We start from the raw sequence: 23936 nt of genomic DNA, 5'->3' as shown, positions 1-23936 counted from the left end.
AATCTGAAGGTAGTGAGTTCGATCCTCACACGGGGCATATTTTTTCTTTTGAAAACGAATGACTCTATGAGCGGTTTGACGAAAACACCACAAACACGCATAGAAAAGACGCATTTCTCATGTTGGCCTCGTTAGCGCAGTAGGCAGCGCGTCAGTCTCATAATAAAATGTAGAAATCTGAAGGTAGTGAGTTCGATCCTCACACGGGGCATATTTTTTTCTTTTGAAAACGAATGACTCTATGACCGGTTTGACGAAAACACCACAAACACGTATAGAGAAGACACATTTCTCAGGTTGGCCTCGCTAGCGCAGTAGGCAGCGTGTAAGTCTCATAATCAAATGTAGAAATCTGAAGGGCGTGAGTTCGATCCTCACACGGGGCATATTTTATTCTTTTGAAAACGAATGACTCTATGACCGGTTTGACGAAAACACCACAAACACGCATAGAGAAGACACATTTCTCATGTTGGCCTCGTTAGCGCAGTAGGCGGCGCGTCAGTATCATAATAGAATGTAGAAATCTGAATGTCGTGAGTTCAATCCTCACACAAGGCATAATTTTTCTTTTGAAAACGAAAGACTCTATGACCGGTTTGACGAAAGCACCACAAACACGCATAGAAAAGGCACATTTCCCATGTAGGCGTCGTTAGCGCAATAGGCAGCGCGTCAGTCTCATAATCAAATCTAGAAATCTGAAGGTCGTGAGTTCGATCCTCACAAGGGGCACATTTTTTTTTCTTTTGAAAACGGATGACTCTATGAGCGGCTTGACAAAAAAACACAACAAACACGCATAGAGAAGACACTTTTCTCATGTTGGCCTCGTTAGCGCAGTAGGCAGCGCGTCAGTATCATAATCTAATTTAGAAATCTGAATGTCGTGAGTTCGATCCTCAGACGGGGCATATTTTTTTCTTTTGAAAACGAATGACTCTATGACCGGTTTGACGAAAACACCACAAACACGCATAGAGAAGACGCATTTCTCATGTTAGCCTTGTTAGCGCAGTAGGCAGCGCGTCAGTCTCATAATCAAATGTAGAAATCTGAAGGTCGTGAGTTCGATCCTCACACGGGGCATAATTTTTCTTTTGAAAACGGAAAACTCTATGACCGGTTTGACGAAAGCACCACAAACACGCATAGAAAAGTCACATTTCCCATGTAGGCGTCGTTAGCGCAATAGGCAGCGCGTCAGTCTCATAATCAAATCTAGAAATCTGAAGGTCGTGAGTTCGATCCTCACACGTGGCACATTTTTTTTTCTTTTGAAAACGAATGACTCTATGAGCGGTTTGACGAAAACACCACAAACACGTATAGAGAAGTCACATTTCTCAGGTTGGCCTCGCTAGCGCAGTAGGCAGCGTGTAAGTCTCATAATCAAATGTAGAAATCTGAAGGGCGTGAGTTCGATCCTCACACGGGGCATATTTTATTCTTTTGAAAACGAATGACTCTATGACCGGTTTGACGAAAACACCACAAACACGCATAGAGAAGACACATTTCTCATGTTGGCCTCGTTAGCGCAGTAGGCGGCGCGTCAGTATCATAATAGAATGTAGAAATCTGAATGTCGTGAGTTCAATCCTCACACAAGGCATAATTTTTCTTTTGAAAACGAAAGACTCTATGACCGGTTTGACGAAAGCACCACAAACACGCATAGAAAAGGCACATTTCCCATGTAGGCGTCGTTAGCGCAATAGGCAGCGCGTCAGTCTCATAATCAAATCTAGAAATCTGAAGGTCGTGAGTTCGATCCACACACGGGGCACATTTTTTTTTCTTTTGAAAACGAATGACTCTATGAGCGGTTTGACAAAAAAACACAACAAACACGCATAGAGAAGACACTTTTCTCATGTTGGCCTCGTTAGCGCAGTAGGCAGCGCGTCAGTATCATAATCTAATTTAGAAATCTGAATGTCGTGAGTTCGATCCTCAGACGGGGCGTATTTTTTTCTTTTGAAAACGAATGACTCTATGACCGGTTTGACGCAATTCTCATGTTAGCCTTGTTAGCGCAGTAGGCAGCGCGTCAGTCTCATAATCAAATGTAGAAATCTGAAGGTCGTGAGTTCGATCCTCACACGGGGCATAATTTTTCTTTTGAAAACGAAAAACTCTATGACCGGTTTGACGAAAGCACCACATACACGCATAGAAAAGTCACATTTCCCATGTAGGCGTCGTTAGCGCAATAGGCAGCGCGTCAGTCTCATAATCAAATCTAGAAATCTGAAGGTCGTGAGTTCGATCCTCACACGTGGCACATTTTTTTTTTCTTTTGAAAACGAATGACTCTATGAGCGGTTTGACAAAAAACACAACAAACACGCATAGAGAAGACACTTTTCTCATGTTGGCCTTGTTAGCGCAGTAGGCAGTGCGTCAGTATCATAATCGAATGTAGAAATCTGAATGTCGTGAGTTCGATCCTCAGACGGGGCATATTTTTTTCTTTTGAAAACGAATGACTCTATGACCGGTTTGACGAAAACACCACAAACACGCATAGAGAAGACACATTTTTCAGGTTGGCCTCGTTAGCGCAGTAGGCAGCGCGTCAGTCTCATAATCAAATGTAGAAATCTGAAGGTCGTGAGATCGATCCTCACACGGGGCATATTTTTTTCTTTTGAAAACGAAAGACTCTATGACCGGTTTGACGAAAACACCACAAACACGCATAGAAAAGGCACATTTCCCATGTAGGCGTCGTTAGCGCAATAGGCAGCGCGTCAGTCTCATAATCAAATCTAGAAATCTGAAGGTCGTGAGTTCGATCCTCACACGGGGCACAATTTTTTTCTTTTGAAAACGAATGACTCTATGAGCGGTTTGACAAAAAACACAACAAACACGCATAGAGAAGAGACTTTTCTTATGTTGGCCTCGTTAGCGCAGTAGGCAGCGCGTCAGTCTCATAATCAAATCTAGAAAACTGAAAGTCTTGAGTTCGATCATCACACGGGGCACATTTTTTTCTTTTCAAAACGAATGACTCTATGACCGGTTTAAAGAAAACACCACAGACACGCATAGAGAAGACGCATTTCTCATGTTGGCCTCGTTAGCGCAGTAGACAGCGCGTCAGTCTCATAATCAAATGTAGAAATCTGAAGGTCATGAGTTCGATCCTCACACGGGGCGTATTTTTTTCTTTTGAAAACGAATGACTCTATGAGCGGTTTGACGAAAACACCACAAACACGAATAGAAAAGACGCATTTCTCATGTTGGCCTCGTTAGCGCAGTAGGCAGCGCGTCAGTCTCATAATCAAATGTAGAAATCTGAAGGTCGTGAGTTCGATACTCACACGGGGCATATTTTTTTCTTTTGAAAACGAATGACTCTATGACCGGTTTGACGAAAACACCACAAACACGTATAGAGAAGACACATTTCTCAGGTTGGCCTCGCTAGCGCAGTAGGCAGCGTGTAAGTCTCATAATCAAATGTAGAAATCTGAAGGGCGTGAGTTCGATCCTCACACGGAGCATATTTTATTCTTTTGAAAACGAATGACTCTATGACCGGTTTGACGAAAACACCACAAACACGCATAGAGAAGACACATTTCCTATGTAGGCGTCGTTAGCGAAATAGGCAGCGCGTCAGTCTCATAATCAAATCTAGAAATCTGAAGGTCGTGAGTTCGATCATCACACGGGGCACATTTTTTTTTAAAAACGAATGACTCTTTGAGCGGTTTGACAAAAAACACAACAAACACGCATAGAGAAGAGACTTTTCTCATGTTGTCCTAGTTAGCGCAGTAGGCAGCGCGTCAGTCTCATAATCAAATCTAGAAATCTGAAGGTCGTGAGTTCGATCATCACACGGGGCACATTTTTTTTTCAAAACGAATGACTCTATGACCGGTTTGACAAAAAACACAACAAACACGCATAGAAAAGACGCATTTCTCATGTTGGCCTCGTTAGCACAGTAGGCAGCGCGTCAGTATCATAATCGAATGTAGAAATCTGAATGTCGTGAGTTCGATCATCAGACGGGGCAATTTTTTTTCTTTTGAAAACGAATGACTCTATGACCGGTTTGACAAAAAAAAACCACAAACACGCATAGAGAAGACACTTTTCTCATGTTGGCCTCGTTTGCGCAGTAGGCAGCGCGTCAGTCTCATAATCAAATCTAGAAATCTGAAGGTCGTGAGTTCGATCCTCACACGGGACACAATTTTTTTTCTTTTGAAAACGAACGACTCTATGAGCGGTTTGACAAAAAACACAACAAACACGCATAGAGAAGACACTTTTCTCATGTTGGCCTCGTTAGCGCAGTAGGCAGCGCGTCAGTATCATAATCGAATGTAGAAATCTGAATGTCGTGAGTTCGATCCTCAGACAGGGCATATTTTTTTCTTTTGAAAACGAATGAATCTATGACCGGTTTGACGAAAACACCACAAACACGCATAGAGAAGACACATGTCTCATGTTAACCTCGTTAGCGCAGTAAGCAGCGCGTCAGTCTCATAATCAAATGTAGAAATCTGAAGGTCGTGAGTTCGATCCTCACACGGGGAATATATTTTTTTTCTTTCGAAAACGAATGACTCTATGACCGGTTTGACGAAAACACCACAAACACGCATAGAGAAGACACATTTTTCAGGTTGGCCTCGTTAGCGCAGTAGGCGGCGCGTCAATATCATAATCGAATGTAGAAATCTGAATGTCGTGAGTCCTATCCTCACACGGGGCATATATTTCTTTTGAAAACGAATGACTCTATGACCGGTTTGACGAAAACATCACAAACACGCATAGAGAAGACACATTTCTTATGTTGGCCTTGTTAGCGCAGTAGGAAGCGCGTCAGTATCATAATCAAATCTAGAAATCTGAAGGTCGTGAGTTCGATCCTCACACGTGGCACATTTCTTTTTCTTTTGAAAACGAATGACTCTATGAGCGGTTTGACAAAAAACACAACAAACACGCATAGAGAAGAAACTTTTCTCATGTTGGCCTCGTTAGCGCAGTAGGCAGCGCGTCAGTATCATAATCGAATGTAGAAATCTGAATGTCGTGAGTTCGATCCTCAGACAGGGCATATTTTTTTCTTTTGAAAACGAATGAATCTATGACCGGTTTGACGAAAACACCACAAACACGCATAGAGAAGACACATTTCTCATGTTAACCTCGTTAGCGCAGTAAGCAGCGAGTCAGTCTCATAATCAAATGTAGAAATCTGAAGGTCTTGAGTTCGATCCTCAGGGGCATATTTTTTCTTTTAAAAACGAAAGACTATGACCGGTTTGACGAAAACACCACAAACACGCATAGAAAAGGCACATTTCCCATGTAGGCGTCGTTAGCGCAATAGGCAGCGCGTCAGTCTCATAATCTGATTTAGAAATCTGAAGGTCGTGAGTTCGATCCTCACACAGGGCATATTTTTTTTCTTTTGAACACGAATGACTCTATGACCGGTTTGACGAAAACACCACAAACACGCATAGAGAAGACACATTTTTCAGGTTGGCCTCGTTAGCGCAGTAGGCAGCGCGTCAGTATCATAATCGAATGTAGAAATCTGAATGTCGTGAGTTCGATCCTCAGACGGGGCATATTTTTTTCTTTTGAAAACGTGAGACTCTATGACCGGTTTGACGAAAACACCACAAACACGCATAGAAAAAGCACATTTCCCATGTAGGCGTCGTTAGCGCAATAGGCAGCGCGTCAGTCTCATAATCAAATCTAGAAATCTGAAGGTCGTGAGTTCGGTCCCACACGGGGCACAATTTTTTTTCTTTTGAAAACGAATGACTCTATGAGCGGTTTGACAAAAAACACAACAAACACGCATACAGAAGACACTTTTCTCATGTTGGCCTCGTTAGCGCAGTAGGCAGCGCGTCAGTATCATAATCGAATGTAGAAATCTGAATTCCGTGAGTTCGATCCTCAGACGGGGCATATTTTTTTCTTTTGAAAACGAATGACTCTATGACCGGTTTGACGAAAACACCACAAACACGCATAGAGAAGACACATTTCTCATGTTAGCCTCGTTAGCGCAGTAGGCAGCGCGTCAGTCTCATAATCAAATGTAGAAATCTGAAGGTCGTGAGTTCGATCCTCACACGGGGCATGTTTTTTTTCTTTTGAAAACGAATGCCTCTATGACCGGTTTGACGAAAACACCACAAAGACACATAGAGAAGACACATTCCTCATGTTGGCCTCATTAGCGCAGTAGGCGGCGCGTCAATACCATAATCGAATGTAGAAATCTGAATGTCGTGAGTTCGATCCTCACACGGGGCCTTTTTTTTCTTTTGAAAACGAACGACTCTATGACCGGTTTGACGAAAACACCACAAACACACATAGAGAAGACACATTTCCCATGTAGGCGTCGTTAGCGCAATAGGCAGCGCGTCAGTCTCATAATAAAATGTAGAAATCTGAAGGTCGTGAGTTCGATACTCACACAGGGCATATTTTTTTTCTTTTGAAAACGAATGACTCTATGACCGGTTTCACGAAAACACCACAAACACGCATAGAGAAGACACATTTTTCAGGTTGGCCTCGTTAGCGCAGTAGGCAGCGCGTCAGTCTCATAATCAAATGTAGAAATCTGAAGGTCGTGAGATCGATCCTCACACGGGGCATATTTTTTTCTTTTGAAAACGAATGACTCTATGACCGGTTTGACGAAAACACCACAAACACGCATAGAGAAGGTACATTTCCCATGTAGGCGTCGTTAGCGCAATAGGCAGCGCGTCAGTCTCATAATCAAATCTAGAAATCTGAAGGTCGTGAGTTCGATCCTCACACGGGGCACATTTTTTTTTCTTTTGAAAACGAATGACTCTATGACCGGTTTGACGAAAACACCACAAACACGCATAGAGAAGACACATTTTTTCAGGTTGGCCTCGTTAGCGCAGTAGGCAGCGCGTCAGTCTCATAATCAAATGTAGAAATCTGAAGGTCGTGAGATCGATCCTCACACGGGGCATATTTTTTTCTTTTGAAAACGAAAGACTCTATGACCGGTTTGACGAAAACACCACAAACACGCATAGAAAAGGCACATTTCCCATGTAGGCGTCGTTAGCGCAATAGGCAGCGCGTCAGTCTCATAATCAAATCTAGAAATCTTAAGGTCGTGAGTTCGATCCTCACACGGGGCATATTTTTTTTCTTTTGAAAACGAATGCCTCTATGACTGGTTTGACGAAAACACCACAAACACGCATAGAGGAGACACATTTCCCATGTTGGCCTCGTTAGCGCAGTAGACAGCGCGTCAGTCTCATAATCAAATGTAGAAATCTGAAGGTCGTGAGTTCGATCCTCAGGGGCATATTTTTTTTTTTAAAAACGAAACACTATGACCGGTTTGACGAAAACACCACAAACACGCATAGAAAAGGCACATTTCCCATGTAGGCGTCGTTAGCGCAATTGTCAGCGCGTCAGTCTCATAATCTGATTTAGAAATCTGAAGGTCGTGAGTTCGATCCTCACACAGGGCATATTTTTTTTCTTTTGAACACGAATGACTCTATGACCGGTTTGACGAAAACACCACAAACACGCATAGAGAAGACACATTTTTCAGGTTGGCCTCGTTAGCGCAGTAGGCAGCGCGTCAGTATCATAATCGAATGTAGAAATCTGAATGTCGTGAGTTCGATCCTCAGACGGGGCAAATTTTTTTTCTTTTGAAAACGAATGACTATGACCGGTTTGACGAAAACACCACAAAGACACATAGAGAAGACACATTTCTCATGTTGGCCTCATTAGCGCAGTAGGCGGCGCGTCAATACCATAATCGAATGTAGAAATCTGAATGTCGTGAGTTCGATCCTCACACGGGGCCTTTTTTTTCTTTTGAAAACGAACGACTCTATGACCGGTTTGACGAAAACACCACAAACACGCATAGAGAAGACACATTTCTTATGTTGGCCTTGTTAGCGCAGTAGGAAGCGCGTCAGTATCATAATCAAATCTAGAAATCTGAAGGTCGTGAGTTCGATCCTCACACTGGGCACATGTTTTTTTTTTTTGAAAACGAATGACTCTATGAGCGGTTTACAAAAAACGCAACAAACACGCATAGAGAAGAGACTTTTCTCATGTTGGCCTCGTTAGCGCAGTAGGCAGCGCGTCAGTCTCATAATCAAATGTAGAAATCTGAAGGTCGTGAGATCGATCCTCACACGGGGCATATTTTTTTTCTTTTGAAAACGAATGACTCTATGACCGGTTTGACGAAAACATCACAAACACAGATCGGGTTGCTGCTGTCATGGCGGAAGGACGCTCTAGAGATCGCTCCTCTGAAAACGTAATTTCATCTTCTCCAAGTCCATCCAGGACTCGCTCATGGTCAGTATCAGATCTCAGTAGCATGGATTTATCGAGACCAGTGGATTTGTTTGCTTTGTCTTCGCTGAATTTTACCAAAAAATGTGATCAAGTCGCCGAGCTCAAGGGCCTAAAGGATGAGTCAACTATCATCACGAAAGCGCTCGACGGGAAAACATTAGAATCACTCAATATATCAGATCTTAAAACCGAACTGGGAAAGAGAAAGCTTCCGAAATCTGGTTTAAAATCGGTGCTTGTAGAAAGACTTAGGACTCACATCTTAGATTACGAAATCTCCCGCCAAAATTCAAATTACCAACCGCCACAAATAGATCTTGATAGCACTGTTGAAAGTAAAGCCGACGCCGGCAATAAACAAGAAACTGAACCGGAAGAATTAACATCGACCAGCTATGTTTCCCTAAAGAAGTTTAACGATCTTGAGCGTGATGTATTGGAACTTAAAGATCTATACAAATCATTTCAGTCCGCTCAAAGGCTTAAAGAGGAAAATGGTTATCTGAGAGAAGAGCTTCGGCTAATAAAGAGTGACATGGATAAGATCAGGGAAGAGAGAGATTCACTAAAATTGGTTGTGTCAATGTTAAGTAAAGATTTGTACAAAAATCATCCTGACAACAAACCCTCGTCACAAGATCAAGTACTTGATTTGAATTGTGATACATTGCCCAGCCAATCAAAAGATGGAGCTTTGGAAACCGAGACAAAAGAGAGCAACCCAGCCGCGGAAAACAAACGCTCCAATCAGAAAAATGCCAACGCAAAACGAAGTCATAAGAAATCTAACAAATCTACGGCCGTAAATGGAGCTAAGCAATCTGGATCAGTACAACAAGAGCACAGAAAGCCCTCTGAGGTAGTCATCGCTGGTGATTCGATGATTAAGTACATTAATGGGTGGAATCTATCCAATGCATCGCAGCGAGTGAATGTCAAGTCCTTTTCTGGAGCCCGGGTTAGTGACATGGCTGACTATATTAAGCCATTGATTCGCAAAAAACCTGAGAGTATTGTACTTCACATCGGAACAAACGATCTCCGAGACTCGGAGCCCCACAATGTCGCTGACGGAGTTGTAGATCTCGCACATCAAATCGAATCTGCTGATATTTCTGTAGCTGTGTCGGGGTTAATAACAAGATCGGATTCTGAGGAGCTTACCGGCCGGGTGAAGGAAACGAATCGTTTACTTCGTTCCTTTTGTAACCAGAACGGTTGGGAATTTGTCCCTAATACCAACATTACATCGGCTCATCTAAATACAAAAGGACTTCACTTGATCAAGTCAGGCACCCAGGTACTCCAGAGAAATTTTAATTCAATGTTAAATAAGTGATTGGGTGAAAGTGTGAGCGCTAATTCGCCGGCTTATTCACTTCTCGACCAGCCTAAATTATTTTCTAAAAATATTTCATCTAACAATGATTATATTCCATCTGGCCCAACAGCTAGAGGCTTCAAAATGGTTTTTTTAAATATTGTCAGTATTCCAAAATATATAGATGAAATTCGGACGTCTAAATTAATGAATTCATTCGATATTTTAGGTTTTAGTGAGACCAGGCTCGATGACACTTATACAGACGCTGAATTAAAAATTCATGGATATGATATCTTCAGGAAAGACAGAAATCGCGATGGTGGCGGTGTGTGTGTATATATCCGCAACTCCATCAATTGTGTTAATAGAAAAGAAATTGTTCCTGAAGATGTCGAAGCTGTCTGTTTAGAAATTCGTAAACCAAACAGTCGGCCTTTCATTGTTAGTGTTGTCTATCGTCCTGAGTCTCCGATCGAATATTTTAATCGCTTCGAAGAGTTAATAAAGGCAGTAGACGATGAAGACAAAGAGCACGTGATTCTTGGGGATTTAAATTGTTGTTTACTCAAGAAGAAAGTCTTTGATAATAAAACAAAAAAGTTAAAATCAATTTATGAAGCATATCAACTATCCCAGTTGATAAACGAGCCTACGCGTATAACAATTGATTCTAAAAGCCTAATTGATCACTTTGTCACATCGTCTCCTGACAAAATAAACTCATCAGGCGTAATTCACATTGGTCCGAGTGATCATAGTTTGATCTATGGAATAAGAAAGATAAACCCTTATAGGTGTGCGCGAGATAAAGCAAAAACCATTGAAATACGTAATTTTAAACATTTCGATCAACAAAAGTTTGTAAAGGACCTCCTTACTCAGTCGTGGGAACAGATTGTTTTGTGTCATGACACTAATGAGATGTGGGCACATTGGAAAGACCTGTTTCTAAACGTGTTAGACAGGCATGCCCCTGTACAATCTAAAAGAAAAAAAGCATTTAATGTCCCATGGCTGACCAGAGAGATCAAAGATTTAATTAATAACAGAGATAACTTAAAGCGCAAAGCAATGGTGAGTAAATTACGTAATGACTGGGATGATTTTAAGGCATCCCGAAATAAAGTAAACATTGCCTTGCGCCAAGCCAAATCCAACTATTATCGTAATAAGATTGCAAATCAAAAGAATAATCCCAAAGAGGCTTGGAAAACGATAAATAGTCTACTTGGTCGCACCAAAGAAAATACAACTGTAAATGAACTTAAATTTGACGACCAAAGCCTTTTTTCACAAGAACATATTGCCGAAGCATTTAATGATTATTTTTCTAATGTTGGTCCAAAATTGGCAAGTTCAATGGCAAACCCTAGTAAATCATTTGAGCATTTTATTAAGCCATGTAGTGCTCAAATGTCACGTTTTAAGTTAGTATCCAATACAAAAGTACTAAAGCTTTTGGGTTGCCTTTCTAATGCCAAAGCGACTGGTATTGACAAAATCTCTGGAAAAATACTCAAGTGTGCAGCCCATGCCATTTCTCCATCTCTCACTTACATTTTTAACAACTCTATAATTTCCAACTGTTTTCCAGATGAGTGGAAAATGGCTAGGGTTTTGCCCCTCTTTAAAAAAGGCTCTAAGACTATTCCCGACAACTATAGACCAATAAGTATATTACCAGTGATTAGCAAACTAATGGAAAAAATAATGTATGAACAGTTATACGATCATTTTACAGCAAACCAAATTTTATCCGAACAACAATTTGGCTTTCGAAGACTACACTCTACTGTTTCTGCTCTCCTTGATAGCACTAATAGCTGGTATATTAACATGGACAGACAAAAGTTTAATTTAGTTGTATTTTTGGATCTAAAAAAGGCATTTGATACCGTTAATCATGACATTTTGCTTCGAAAACTAGAATTGAATGGTATCATTGGAAATGCCCTTTTATTAATTCAATCTTATTTGTCCAACCGTAAACAGAAATGCCAGCTAAACAGTACAGTGTCCTCTGAAAGTAAAATCACATGTGGCATTCCTCAAAGTTCAATTCTTGGCCCACTTTTCTTCCTCTTATATATTAATGATCTACCAGAGTGTCTATTGCACACTACTCCTAGATTATTTGCTGACGATACAAACTTGACAGCGTCTGGTAGTACTGTAGGGGAAGTTGAGTTGGCCATGAATTCGGACCTTGAGCAAGTGAAAGAATGGCTCTTGGCTAATAAATTAAGTCTCAATGTAGCAAAAACAGAATTCTTATTAATAGGATCCCACCACAAGCTAAGAACCCTTCCTTGCAAACCTTCTATTTCTATTGATAACAAGGAACTAAAACAAGTTCAGCAAAGTAGGGTTCTTGGTGTGGAAATTGACGAACACCTAAATTGGGATCAGCACATTGATTCTCTTGCTAAAAAAGTCAGTTCTGGTATAGGAGCCATGAAACGATTTTCTGAATTTGCTAATCAAAATACATTAGTCTCTATTTATAATGCAATCATCCAACCACACCTTAACTACTGTAGCGAGGTGTGGGATACTCTTGGGCAATGTAACACAATCCGTCTTCAAAAATTGCAAAATAGGGCGGCAAGGGTGATCACAAACAGGTCAAATGACACCCCTGCCACAGAGGCTCTAGCTGAATTGGGCTGGCAAAATTTAGAGACCCAGCGAGCAAAGACAAAAGCCAAACAAATGTTTAAAGTTTTGCATGATATGGCTCCAAACTGTCTCACGGACCTTTTCAGCTTAAAGAAAAATATTACAAATTACAATCTCAGAGGCTCCTCCACCTCGCTACAGCTGCCACTCCCAAAAACTGAATTTATGAAAAAAAGTTTCAGCTATGATGGAGCTAAATTATGGAATTCCCTCCCAGAGGCTAGTCGAGATTGTACACGTTTATCATCATTTGTCAGAGAATTAGAGGCTCACACTTTTATCTAAACAAATAATTAGTTTAGCGTATTTATAGTATTATATATCCACATACATCAAGTTTTTTTTTTTCTTTCGTTATTTATTTAAATATATTTCTAATTATTATAGATATATATATATTTTTTATTTTATTTTTTTTTTCCCACACGCAACTTGTGGAAATCAGCTGTTGTTGACGGGGCAAGCGTGTCTTAAATAAAGTCTATCTATCTATCTATCTATCTATCTATCTATCTATCTATCTATCTATCTATCTATCTATCTATCTATCTATCTATCTATCTATCTATCTATCTATCTATCTATCTATCTATCTATCTATCTATCTATCTATCTATCTATCTATCTATCTATCTATCTATCTATCTATCTATCTATCTATCTATCTATCTATCTACGCATAGAGAAGACACATTTCTTATGTTGGCCTTGTTAGCGCAGTAGGAAGCGCGTCAGTATCATAATCGAATGTAGAAATCTGAATGTCGTGAGTTCGATCCTCAGACGGGGCATATTTTTTTCTTTTGAAAACGTAAGACTCTATGACCGGTTTGACGAAAACACCACAAACACGCATAGAAAAAGCACATTTCCCATATAGGCGTCGTTAGCGCAATAGGCAGCGCGTCAGTCTCATAATCAAATCTAGAAATCTGAAGGTCGTGAGTTCGATCCCACACGGGGCACAATTTTTTTTCTTTTGAAAACGAATGACTCTATGAGCGGTTTGACAAAAAACACAACAAACACGCATACAGAAGACACTTTTCTCATGTTGGCCTCGTTAGCGCAGTAGGCAGCGCGTCAGTATCATAATCGAATGTAGAAATCTGAATGCCGTGAGTTCGATCCTCAGACGGCGCATGTTTTTTTTCTTTTGAAAACGAATGACTATGACCGGTTTGACGAAAACACCACAAAGACACATAGAGAAGACACATTTCTCATGTTGGCCTCATTAGCGCAGTAGGCGGCGCGTCAATACCATAATCGAATGTAGAAATCTGAATGTCGTGAGTTCGATCCTCACACGGGGCCTTTTTTTTTCTTTTGAAAACGAACGACTCTATGACCGGTTTGACGAAAACACCACAAACACACATAGAGAAGACACATTTCCCATATAGGCGTCGATTTGATCATAATCAAATCTAGAAATCTGAAGGTCGTGAGTTCGATCCTCACACGTGGCACATTTCTTTTTCTTTTGAAAACGAATGACTCTATGAGCGGTTTGACAAAAAACACCACAAACACGCATAGAAAAGGCACATTTCCCATGTAGGCGTCGTTAGCGCAATAGGCAGCGCGTCAGTCTCATAATCTGATTTAGAAATCTGAAGGTCGTGAGTTCGATCCTCACACAGGGCATATTTTTTTTCTTTTGAACACGAATGACTCTATGACCGGTTTGACGAAAACACCACAAACACGCATAGAGAAGACACATTTTTCAGGTTGGCCTCGTTAGCGCAGTAGGCAGCGCGTCAGTCTCATAATCAAATCTAGAAATCTGAAGGTCGTGAGTTCGATCCCACACGGGGCACAATTTTTTTTCTTTTGAAAACGAATGACTCTATGAGCGGTTTGACAAAAAACACAACAAACACGCATACAGAAGACACTTTTCTCATGTTGGCCTCGTTAGCGCAGTAGGCAGCGCGTCAGTATCATAATCGAATGTAGAAATCTGAATGCCGTGAGTTCGATCCTCAGACGGCGCATGTTTTTTTTCTTTTGAAAACGAATGACTATGACCGGTTTGACGAAAACACCACAAAGACACATAGAGAAGACACATTTCTCATGTTGGCCTCATTAGCGCAGTAGGCGGCGCGTCAATACCATAATCGAATGTAGAAATCTGAATGTCGTGAGTTCGATCCTCACACGGGGCCTTTTTTTTTCTTTTGAAAACGAACGACTCTATGACCGGTTTGACGAAAACACCACAAACACACATAGAGAAGACACATTTCCCATATAGGCGTCGATTTGATCATAATCAAATCTAGAAATCTGAAGGTCGTGAGTTCGATCCTCACACGTGGCACATTTCTTTTTCTTTTGAAAACGAATGACTCTATGAGCGGTTTGACAAAAAACACCACAAACACGCATAGAAAAGGCACATTTCCCATGTAGGCGTCGTTAGCGCAATAGGCAGCGCGTCAGTCTCATAATCTGATTTAGAAATCTGAAGGTCGTGAGTTCGATCCTCACACAGGGCATATTTTTTTTCTTTTGAACACGAATGACTCTATGACCGGTTTGACGAAAACACCACAAACACGCATAGAGAAGACACATTTTTCAGGTTGGCCTCGTTAGCGCAGTAGGCAGCGCGTCAGTATCATAATCGAATGTAGAAATCTGAATGTCGTGAGTTCGATCCTCAGACGGGGCATATTTTTTTCTTTTGAAAACGTAAGACTCTATGACCGGTTTGACGAAAACACCACAAACACGCATAGAAAAAGCACATTTCCCATGTAGGCGTCGTTAGCGCAATAGGCAGCGCGTCAGTCTCATAATCAAATCTAGAAATCTGAAGGTCGTGAGTTCGGTCCCACACGGGGCACAATTTTTTTTCTTTTGAAAACGAATGACTCTATGAGCGGTTTGACAAAAAACACAACAAACACGCATACAGAAGACACTTTTCTCATGTTGGCCTCGTTAGCGCAGTAGGCAGCGCGTCAGTATCATAATCGAATGTAGAAATCTGAATTCCGTGAGTTCGATCCTCAGACGGGGCATATTTTTTTCTTTTGAAAACGAATGACTCTATGACCGGTTTGACGAAAACACCACAAACACGCATAGAGAAGACACATTTCTCATGTTAGCCTCGTTAGCGCAGTAGGCAGCGCGTCAGTCTCATAATCAAATGTAGAAATCTGAAGGTCGTGAGTTCGATCCTCACACGGGGCATGTTTTTTTTCTTTTGAAAACGAATGCCTCTATGACCGGTTTGACGAAAACACCACAAAGACACATAGAGAAGACACATTCCTCATGTTGGCCTCATTAGCGCAGTAGGCGGCGCGTCAATACCATAATCGAATGTAGAAATCTGAATGTCGTGAGTTCGATCCTCACACGGGGCCTTTTTTTTCTTTTGAAAACGAACGACTCTATGACCGGTTTGACGAAAACACCACAAACACACATAGAGAAGACACATTTCCCATGTAGGCGTCGTTAGCGCAATAGGCAGCGCGTCAGTCTCATAATAAAATGTAGAAATCTGAAGGTCGTGAGTTCGATACTCACACAGGGCATATTTTTTTTCTTTTGAAAACGAATGACTCTATGACCGGTTTCACGAAAACACCACAAACACGCATAGAGAAGACACATTTTTCAGGTTGGCCTCGTTAGCGCAGTAGGCAGCGCGTCAGTCTCATAATCAAATGTAGAAATCTGAAGGTCGTGAGATCGATCCTCACACGGGGCATATTTTTTTCTTTTGAAAACGAATGACTCTATGACCGGTTTGACGAAAACACCACAAACACGCATAGAGAAGGTACATTTCCCATGTAGGCGTCGTTAGCGCAATAGGCAGCGCGTCAGTCTCATAATCAAATCTAGAAATCTGAAGGTCGTGAGTTCGATCCTCACACGGGGCACATTTTTTTTTCTTTTGAAAACGAATGACTCTATGACCGGTTTGACGAAAACACCACAAACACGCATAGAGAAGACACATTTTTTCAGGTTGGCCTCGTTAGCGCAGTAGGCAGCGCGTCAGTCTCATAATCAAATGTAGAAATCTGAAGGTCGTGAGATCGATCCTCACACGGGGCATATTTTTTTCTTTTGAAAACGAAAGACTCTATGACCGGTTTGACGAAAACACCACAAACACGCATAGAAAAGGCACATTTCCCATGTAGGCGTCGTTAGCGCAATAGGCAGCGCGTCAGTCTCATAATCAAATCTAGAAATCTTAAGGTCGTGAGTTCGATCCTCACACGGGGCATATTTTTTTTCTTTTGAAAACGAATGCCTCTATGACTGGTTTGACGAAAACACCACAAACACGCATAGAGGAGACACATTTCCCATGTTGGCCTCGTTAGCGCAGTAGACAGCGCGTCAGTCTCATAATCAAATGTAGAAATCTGAAGGTCGTGAGTTCGATCCTCAGGGGCATATTTTTTTTTTTAAAAACGAAACACTATGACCGGTTTGACGAAAACACCACAAACACGCATAGAAAAGGCACATTTCCCATGTAGGCGTCGTTAGCGCAATTGTCAGCGCGTCAGTCTCATAATCTGATTTAGAAATCTGAAGGTCGTGAGTTCGATCCTCACACAGGGCATATTTTTTTTCTTTTGAACACGAATGACTCTATGACCGGTTTGACGAAAACACCACAAACACGCATAGAGAAGACACATTTTTCAGGTTGGCCTCGTTAGCGCAGTAGGCAGCGCGTCAGTATCATAATCGAATGTAGAAATCTGAATGTCGTGAGTTCGATCCTCAGACGGGGCAAATTTTTTTTCTTTTGAAAACGAATGACTATGACCGGTTTGACGAAAACACCACAAAGACACATAGAGAAGACACATTTCTCATGTTGGCCTCATTAGCGCAGTAGGCGGCGCGTCAATACCATAATCGAATGTAGAAATCTGAATGTCGTGAGTTCGATCCTCACACGGGGCCTTTTTTTTCTTTTGAAAACGAACGACTCTATGACCGGTTTGACGAAAACACCACAAACACGCATAGAGAAGACACATTTCTTATGTTGGCCTTGTTAGCGCAGTAGGAAGCGCGTCAGTATCATAATCAAATCTAGAAATCTGAAGGTCGTGAGTTCGATCCTCACACTGGGCACATGTTTTTTTTTTTGAAAACGAATGACTCTATGAGCGGTTTACAAAAAACGCAACAAACACGCATAGAGAAGAGACTTTTCTCATGTTGGCCTCGTTAGCGCAGTAGGCAGCGCGTCAGTCTCATAATCAAATGTAGAAATCTGAAGGTCGTGAGATCGATCCTCACACGGGGCATATTTTTTTTCTTTTGAAAACGAATGACTCTATGACCGGTTTGACGAAAACATCACAAACACAGATCGGGTTGCTGCTGTCATGGCGGAAGGACGCTCTAGAGATCGCTCCTCTGAAAACGTAATTTCATCTTCTCCAAGTCCATCCAGGACTCGCTCATGGTCAGTATCAGATCTCAGTAGCATGGATTTATCGAGACCAGTGGATTTGTTTGCTTTGTCTTCGCTGAATTTTACCAAAAAATGTGATCAAGTCGCCGAGCTCAAGGGCCTAAAGGATGAGTCAACTATCATCACGAAAGCGCTCGACGGGAAAACATTAGAATCACTCAATATATCAGATCTTAAAACCGAACTGGGAAAGAGAAAGCTTCCGAAATCTGGTTTAAAATCGGTGCTTGTAGAAAGACTTAGGACTCACATCTTAGATTACGAAATCTCCCGCCAAAATTCAAATTACCAACCGCCACAAATAGATCTTGATAGCACTGTTGAAAGTAAAGCCGACGCCGGCAATAAACAAGAAACTGAACCGGAAGAATTAACATCGACCAGCTATGTTTCCCTAAAGAAGTTTAACGATCTTGAGCGTGATGTATTGGAACTTAAAGATCTATACAAATCATTTCAGTCCGCTCAAAGGCTTAAAGAGGAAAATGGTTATCTGAGAGAAGAGCTTCGGCTAATAAAGAGTGACATGGATAAGATCAGGGAAGAGAGAGATTCACTAAAATTGGTTGTGTCAATGTTAAGTAAAGATTTGTACAAAAATCATCCTGACAACAAACCCTCGTCACAAGATCAAGTACTTGATTTGAATTGTGATACATTGCCCAGCCAATCAAAAGATGGAGCTTTGGAAACCGAGACAAAAGAGAGCAACCCAGCCGCGGAAAACAAACGCTCCAATCAGAAAAATGCCAACGCAAAACGAAGTCATAAGAAATCTAACAAATCTACGGCCGTAAATGGAGCTAAGCAATCTGGATCAGTACAACAAGAGCACAGAAAGCCCTCTGAGGTAGTCATCGCTGGTGATTCGATGATTAAGTACATTAATGGGTGGAATCTATCCAATGCATCGCAGCGAGTGAATGTCAAGTCCTTTTCTGGAGCCCGGGTTAGTGACATGGCTGACTATATTAAGCCATTGATTCGCAAAAAACCTGAGAGTATTGTACTTCACATCGGAACAAACGATCTCCGAGACTCGGAGCCCCACAATGTCGCTGACGGAGTTGTAGATCTCGCACATCAAATCGAATCTGCTGATATTTCTGTAGCTGTGTCGGGGTTAATAACAAGATCGGATTCTGAGGAGCTTACCGGCCGGGTGAAGGAAACGAATCGTTTACTTCGTTCCTTTTGTAACCAGAACGGTTGGGAATTTGTCCCTAATACCAACATTACATCGGCTCATCTAAATACAAAAGGACTTCACTTGATCAAGTCAGGCACCCAGGTACTCCAGAGAAATTTTAATTCAATGTTAAATAAGTGATTGGGTGAAAGTGTGAGCGCTAATTCGCCGGCTTATTCACTTCTCGACCAGCCTAAATTATTTTCTAAAAATATTTCATCTAACAATGATTATATTCCATCTGGCCCAACAGCTAGAGGCTTCAAAATGGTTTTTTTAAATATTGTCAGTATTCCAAAATATATAGATGAAATTCGGACGTCTAAATTAATGAATTCATTCGATATTTTAGGTTTTAGTGAGACCAGGCTCGATGACACTTATACAGACGCTGAATTAAAAATTCATGGATATGATATCTTCAGGAAAGACAGAAATCGCGATGGTGGCGGTGTGTGTGTATATATCCGCAACTCCATCAATTGTGTTAATAGAAAAGAAATTGTTCCTGAAGATGTCGAAGCTGTCTGTTTAGAAATTCGTAAACCAAACAGTCGGCCTTTCATTGTTAGTGTTGTCTATCGTCCTGAGTCTCCGATCGAATATTTTAATCGCTTCGAAGAGTTAATAAAGGCAGTAGACGATGAAGACAAAGAGCACGTGATTCTTGGGGATTTAAATTGTTGTTTACTCAAGAAGAAAGTCTTTGATAATAAAACAAAAAAGTTAAAATCAATTTATGAAGCATATCAACTATCCCAGTTGATAAACGAGCCTACGCGTATAACAATTGATTCTAAAAGCCTAATTGATCACTTTGTCACATCGTCTCCTGACAAAATAAACTCATCAGGCGTAATTCACATTGGTCCGAGTGATCATAGTTTGATCTATGGAATAAGAAAGATAAACCCTTATAGGTGTGCGCGAGATAAAGCAAAAACCATTGAAATACGTAATTTTAAACATTTCGATCAACAAAAGTTTGTAAAGGACCTCCTTACTCAGTCGTGGGAACAGATTGTTTTGTGTCATGACACTAATGAGATGTGGGCACATTGGAAAGACCTGTTTCTAAACGTGTTAGACAGGCATGCCCCTGTACAATCTAAAAGAAAAAAAGCATTTAATGTCCCATGGCTGACCAGAGAGATCAAAGATTTAATTAATAACAGAGATAACTTAAAGCGCAAAGCAATGGTGAGTAAATTACGTAATGACTGGGATGATTTTAAGGCATCCCGAAATAAAGTAAACATTGCCTTGCGCCAAGCCAAATCCAACTATTATCGTAATAAGATTGCAAATCAAAAGAATAATCCCAAAGAGGCTTGGAAAACGATAAATAGTCTACTTGGTCGCACCAAAGAAAATACAACTGTAAATGAACTTAAATTTGACGACCAAAGCCTTTTTTCACAAGAACATATTGCCGAAGCATTTAATGATTATTTTTCTAATGTTGGTCCAAAATTGGCAAGTTCAATGGCAAACCCTAGTAAATCATTTGAGCATTTTATTAAGCCATGTAGTGCTCAAATGTCACGTTTTAAGTTAGTATCCAATACAAAAGTACTAAAGCTTTTGGGTTGCCTTTCTAATGCCAAAGCGACTGGTATTGACAAAATCTCTGGAAAAATACTCAAGTGTGCAGCCCATGCCATTTCTCCATCTCTCACTTACATTTTTAACAACTCTATAATTTCCAACTGTTTTCCAGATGAGTGGAAAATGGCTAGGGTTTTGCCCCTCTTTAAAAAAGGCTCTAAGACTATTCCCGACAACTATAGACCAATAAGTATATTACCAGTGATTAGCAAACTAATGGAAAAAATAATGTATGAACAGTTATACGATCATTTTACAGCAAACCAAATTTTATCCGAACAACAATTTGGCTTTCGAAGACTACACTCTACTGTTTCTGCTCTCCTTGATAGCACTAATAGCTGGTATATTAACATGGACAGACAAAAGTTTAATTTAGTTGTATTTTTGGATCTAAAAAAGGCATTTGATACCGTTAATCATGACATTTTGCTTCGAAAACTAGAATTGAATGGTATCATTGGAAATGCCCTTTTATTAATTCAATCTTATTTGTCCAACCGTAAACAGAAATGCCAGCTAAACAGTACAGTGTCCTCTGAAAGTAAAATCACATGTGGCATTCCTCAAAGTTCAATTCTTGGCCCACTTTTCTTCCTCTTATATATTAATGATCTACCAGAGTGTCTATTGCACACTACTCCTAGATTATTTGCTGACGATACAAACTTGACAGCGTCTGGTAGTACTGTAGGGGAAGTTGAGTTGGCCATGAATTCGGACCTTGAGCAAGTGAAAGAATGGCTCTTGGCTAATAAATTAAGTCTCAATGTAGCAAAAACAGAATTCTTATTAATAGGATCCCACCACAAGCTAAGAACCCTTCCTTGCAAACCTTCTATTTCTATTGATAACAAGGAACTAAAACAAGTTCAGCAAAGTAGGGTTCTTGGTGTGGAAATTGACGAACACCTAAATTGGGATCAGCACATTGATTCTCTTGCTAAAAAAGTCAGTTCTGGTATAGGAGCCATGAAACGATTTTCTGAATTTGCTAATCAAAATACATTAGTCTCTATTTATAATGCAATCATCCAACCACACCTTAACTACTGTAGCGAGGTGTGGGATACTCTTGGGCAATGTAACACAATCCGTCTTCAAAAATTGCAAAATAGGGCGGCAAGGGTGATCACAAACAGGTCAAATGACACCCCTGCCACAGAGGCTCTAGCTGAATTGGGCTGGCAAAATTTAGAGACCCAGCGAGCAAAGACAAAAGCCAAACAAATGTTTAAAGTTTTGCATGATATGGCTCCAAACTGTCTCACGGACCTTTTCAGCTTAAAGAAAAATATTACAAATTACAATCTCAGAGGCTCCTCCACCTCGCTACAGCTGCCACTCCCAAAAACTGAATTTATGAAAAAAAGTTTCAGCTATGATGGAGCTAAATTATGGAATTCCCTCCCAGAGGCTAGTCGAGATTGTACACGTTTATCATCATTTGTCAGAGAATTAGAGGCTCACACTTTTATCTAAACAAATAATTAGTTTAGCGTATTTATAGTATTATATATCCACATACATCAAGTTTTTTTTTTTCTTTCGTTATTTATTTAAATATATTTCTAATTATTATAGATATATATATATTTTTTATTTTATTTTTTTTTTCCCACACGCAACTTGTGGAAATCAGCTGTTGTTGACGGGGCAAGCGTGTCTTAAATAAAGTCTATCTATCTATCTATCTATCTATCTATCTATCTATCTATCTATCTATCTATCTATCTATCTATCTATCTATCTATCTATCTATCTATCTATCTATCTATCTATCTATCTATCTATCTATCTATCTATCTATCTATCTATCTATCTATCTATCTATCTATCTATCTATCTATCTATCTATCTATCTACGCATAGAGAAGACACATTTCTTATGTTGGCCTTGTTAGCGCAGTAGGAAGCGCGTCAGTATCATAATCGAATGTAGAAATCTGAATGTCGTGAGTTCGATCCTCAGACGGGGCATATTTTTTTCTTTTGAAAACGTAAGACTCTATGACCGGTTTGACGAAAACACCACAAACACGCATAGAAAAAGCACATTTCCCATATAGGCGTCGTTAGCGCAATAGGCAGCGCGTCAGTCTCATAATCAAATCTAGAAATCTGAAGGTCGTGAGTTCGATCCCACACGGGGCACAATTTTTTTTCTTTTGAAAACGAATGACTCTATGAGCGGTTTGACAAAAAACACAACAAACACGCATACAGAAGACACTTTTCTCATGTTGGCCTCGTTAGCGCAGTAGGCAGCGCGTCAGTATCATAATCGAATGTAGAAATCTGAATGCCGTGAGTTCGATCCTCAGACGGCGCATGTTTTTTTTCTTTTGAAAACGAATGACTATGACCGGTTTGACGAAAACACCACAAAGACACATAGAGAAGACACATTTCTCATGTTGGCCTCATTAGCGCAGTAGGCGGCGCGTCAATACCATAATCGAATGTAGAAATCTGAATGTCGTGAGTTCGATCCTCACACGGGGCCTTTTTTTTTCTTTTGAAAACGAACGACTCTATGACCGGTTTGACGAAAACACCACAAACACACATAGAGAAGACACATTTCCCATATAGGCGTCGATTTGATCATAATCAAATCTAGAAATCTGAAGGTCGTGAGTTCGATCCTCACACGTGGCACATTTCTTTTTCTTTTGAAAACGAATGACTCTATGAGCGGTTTGACAAAAAACACCACAAACACGCATAGAAAAGGCACATTTCCCATGTAGGCGTCGTTAGCGCAATAGGCAGCGCGTCAGTCTCATAATCTGATTTAGAAATCTGAAGGTCGTGAGTTCGATCCTCACACAGGGCATATTTTTTTTCTTTTGAACACGAATGACTCTATGACCGGTTTGACGAAAACACCACAAACACGCATAGAGAAGACACATTTTTCAGGTTGGCCTCGTTAGCGCAGTAGGCAGCGCGTCAGTCTCATAATCAAATCTAGAAATCTGAAGGTCGTGAGTTCGATCCCACACGGGGCACAATTTTTTTTCTTTTGAAAACGAATGACTCTATGAGCGGTTTGACAAAAAACACAACAAACACGCATACAGAAGACACTTTTCTCATGTTGGCCTCGTTAGCGCAGTAGGCAGCGCGTCAGTATCATAATCGAATGTAGAAATCTGAATGCCGTGAGTTCGATCCTCAGACGGCGCATGTTTTTTTTCTTTTGAAAACGAATGACTATGACCGGTTTGACGAAAACACCACAA

At 40.7% G+C, this 23936-nt stretch overlaps 5 non-coding genes across 5 annotated transcripts; all 5 read left to right on the top strand.

The window, feature by feature from the left end:
• The first annotated feature begins 1003 nt into the window (after positions 1-1003).
• On the top strand, positions 1004-1089 carry Trnam-cau. Its single transcript is given in 2 exon segments — positions 1004-1040; positions 1054-1089. It is a non-coding gene; the product is annotated as a tRNA-Met (tRNA).
• A 938-nt stretch (positions 1090-2027) lies between these two features.
• Trnam-cau lies at positions 2028-2113 on the top strand. Its single transcript is given in 2 exon segments — positions 2028-2064; positions 2078-2113. It is a non-coding gene; the product is annotated as a tRNA-Met (tRNA).
• Positions 2114-3257: 1144 nt separating this feature from the next.
• On the top strand, positions 3258-3343 carry Trnam-cau. The gene is given in 2 exon segments: positions 3258-3294; positions 3308-3343. It is a non-coding gene; the product is annotated as a tRNA-Met (tRNA).
• Positions 3344-6059: 2716 nt separating this feature from the next.
• On the top strand, positions 6060-6145 carry Trnam-cau. Its single transcript is given in 2 exon segments — positions 6060-6096; positions 6110-6145. It is a non-coding gene; the product is annotated as a tRNA-Met (tRNA).
• Positions 6146-15536: 9391 nt separating this feature from the next.
• On the top strand, positions 15537-15622 carry Trnam-cau. Its single transcript is given in 2 exon segments — positions 15537-15573; positions 15587-15622. It is a non-coding gene; the product is annotated as a tRNA-Met (tRNA).
• Positions 15623-23936: the final 8314 nt, after the last annotated feature.

The sequence above is a fragment of the Nematostella vectensis genome, chromosome 9 (genome assembly GCF_932526225.1).
Source record: "Nematostella vectensis chromosome 9, jaNemVect1.1, whole genome shotgun sequence".
In the NCBI taxonomy this organism is placed as follows: Eukaryota; Metazoa; Cnidaria; class Anthozoa; order Actiniaria; family Edwardsiidae; genus Nematostella; species Nematostella vectensis.
Note: the sequence above shows the minus strand (reverse complement) of the source record. Positions and strands in the feature narration are given on the sequence as shown.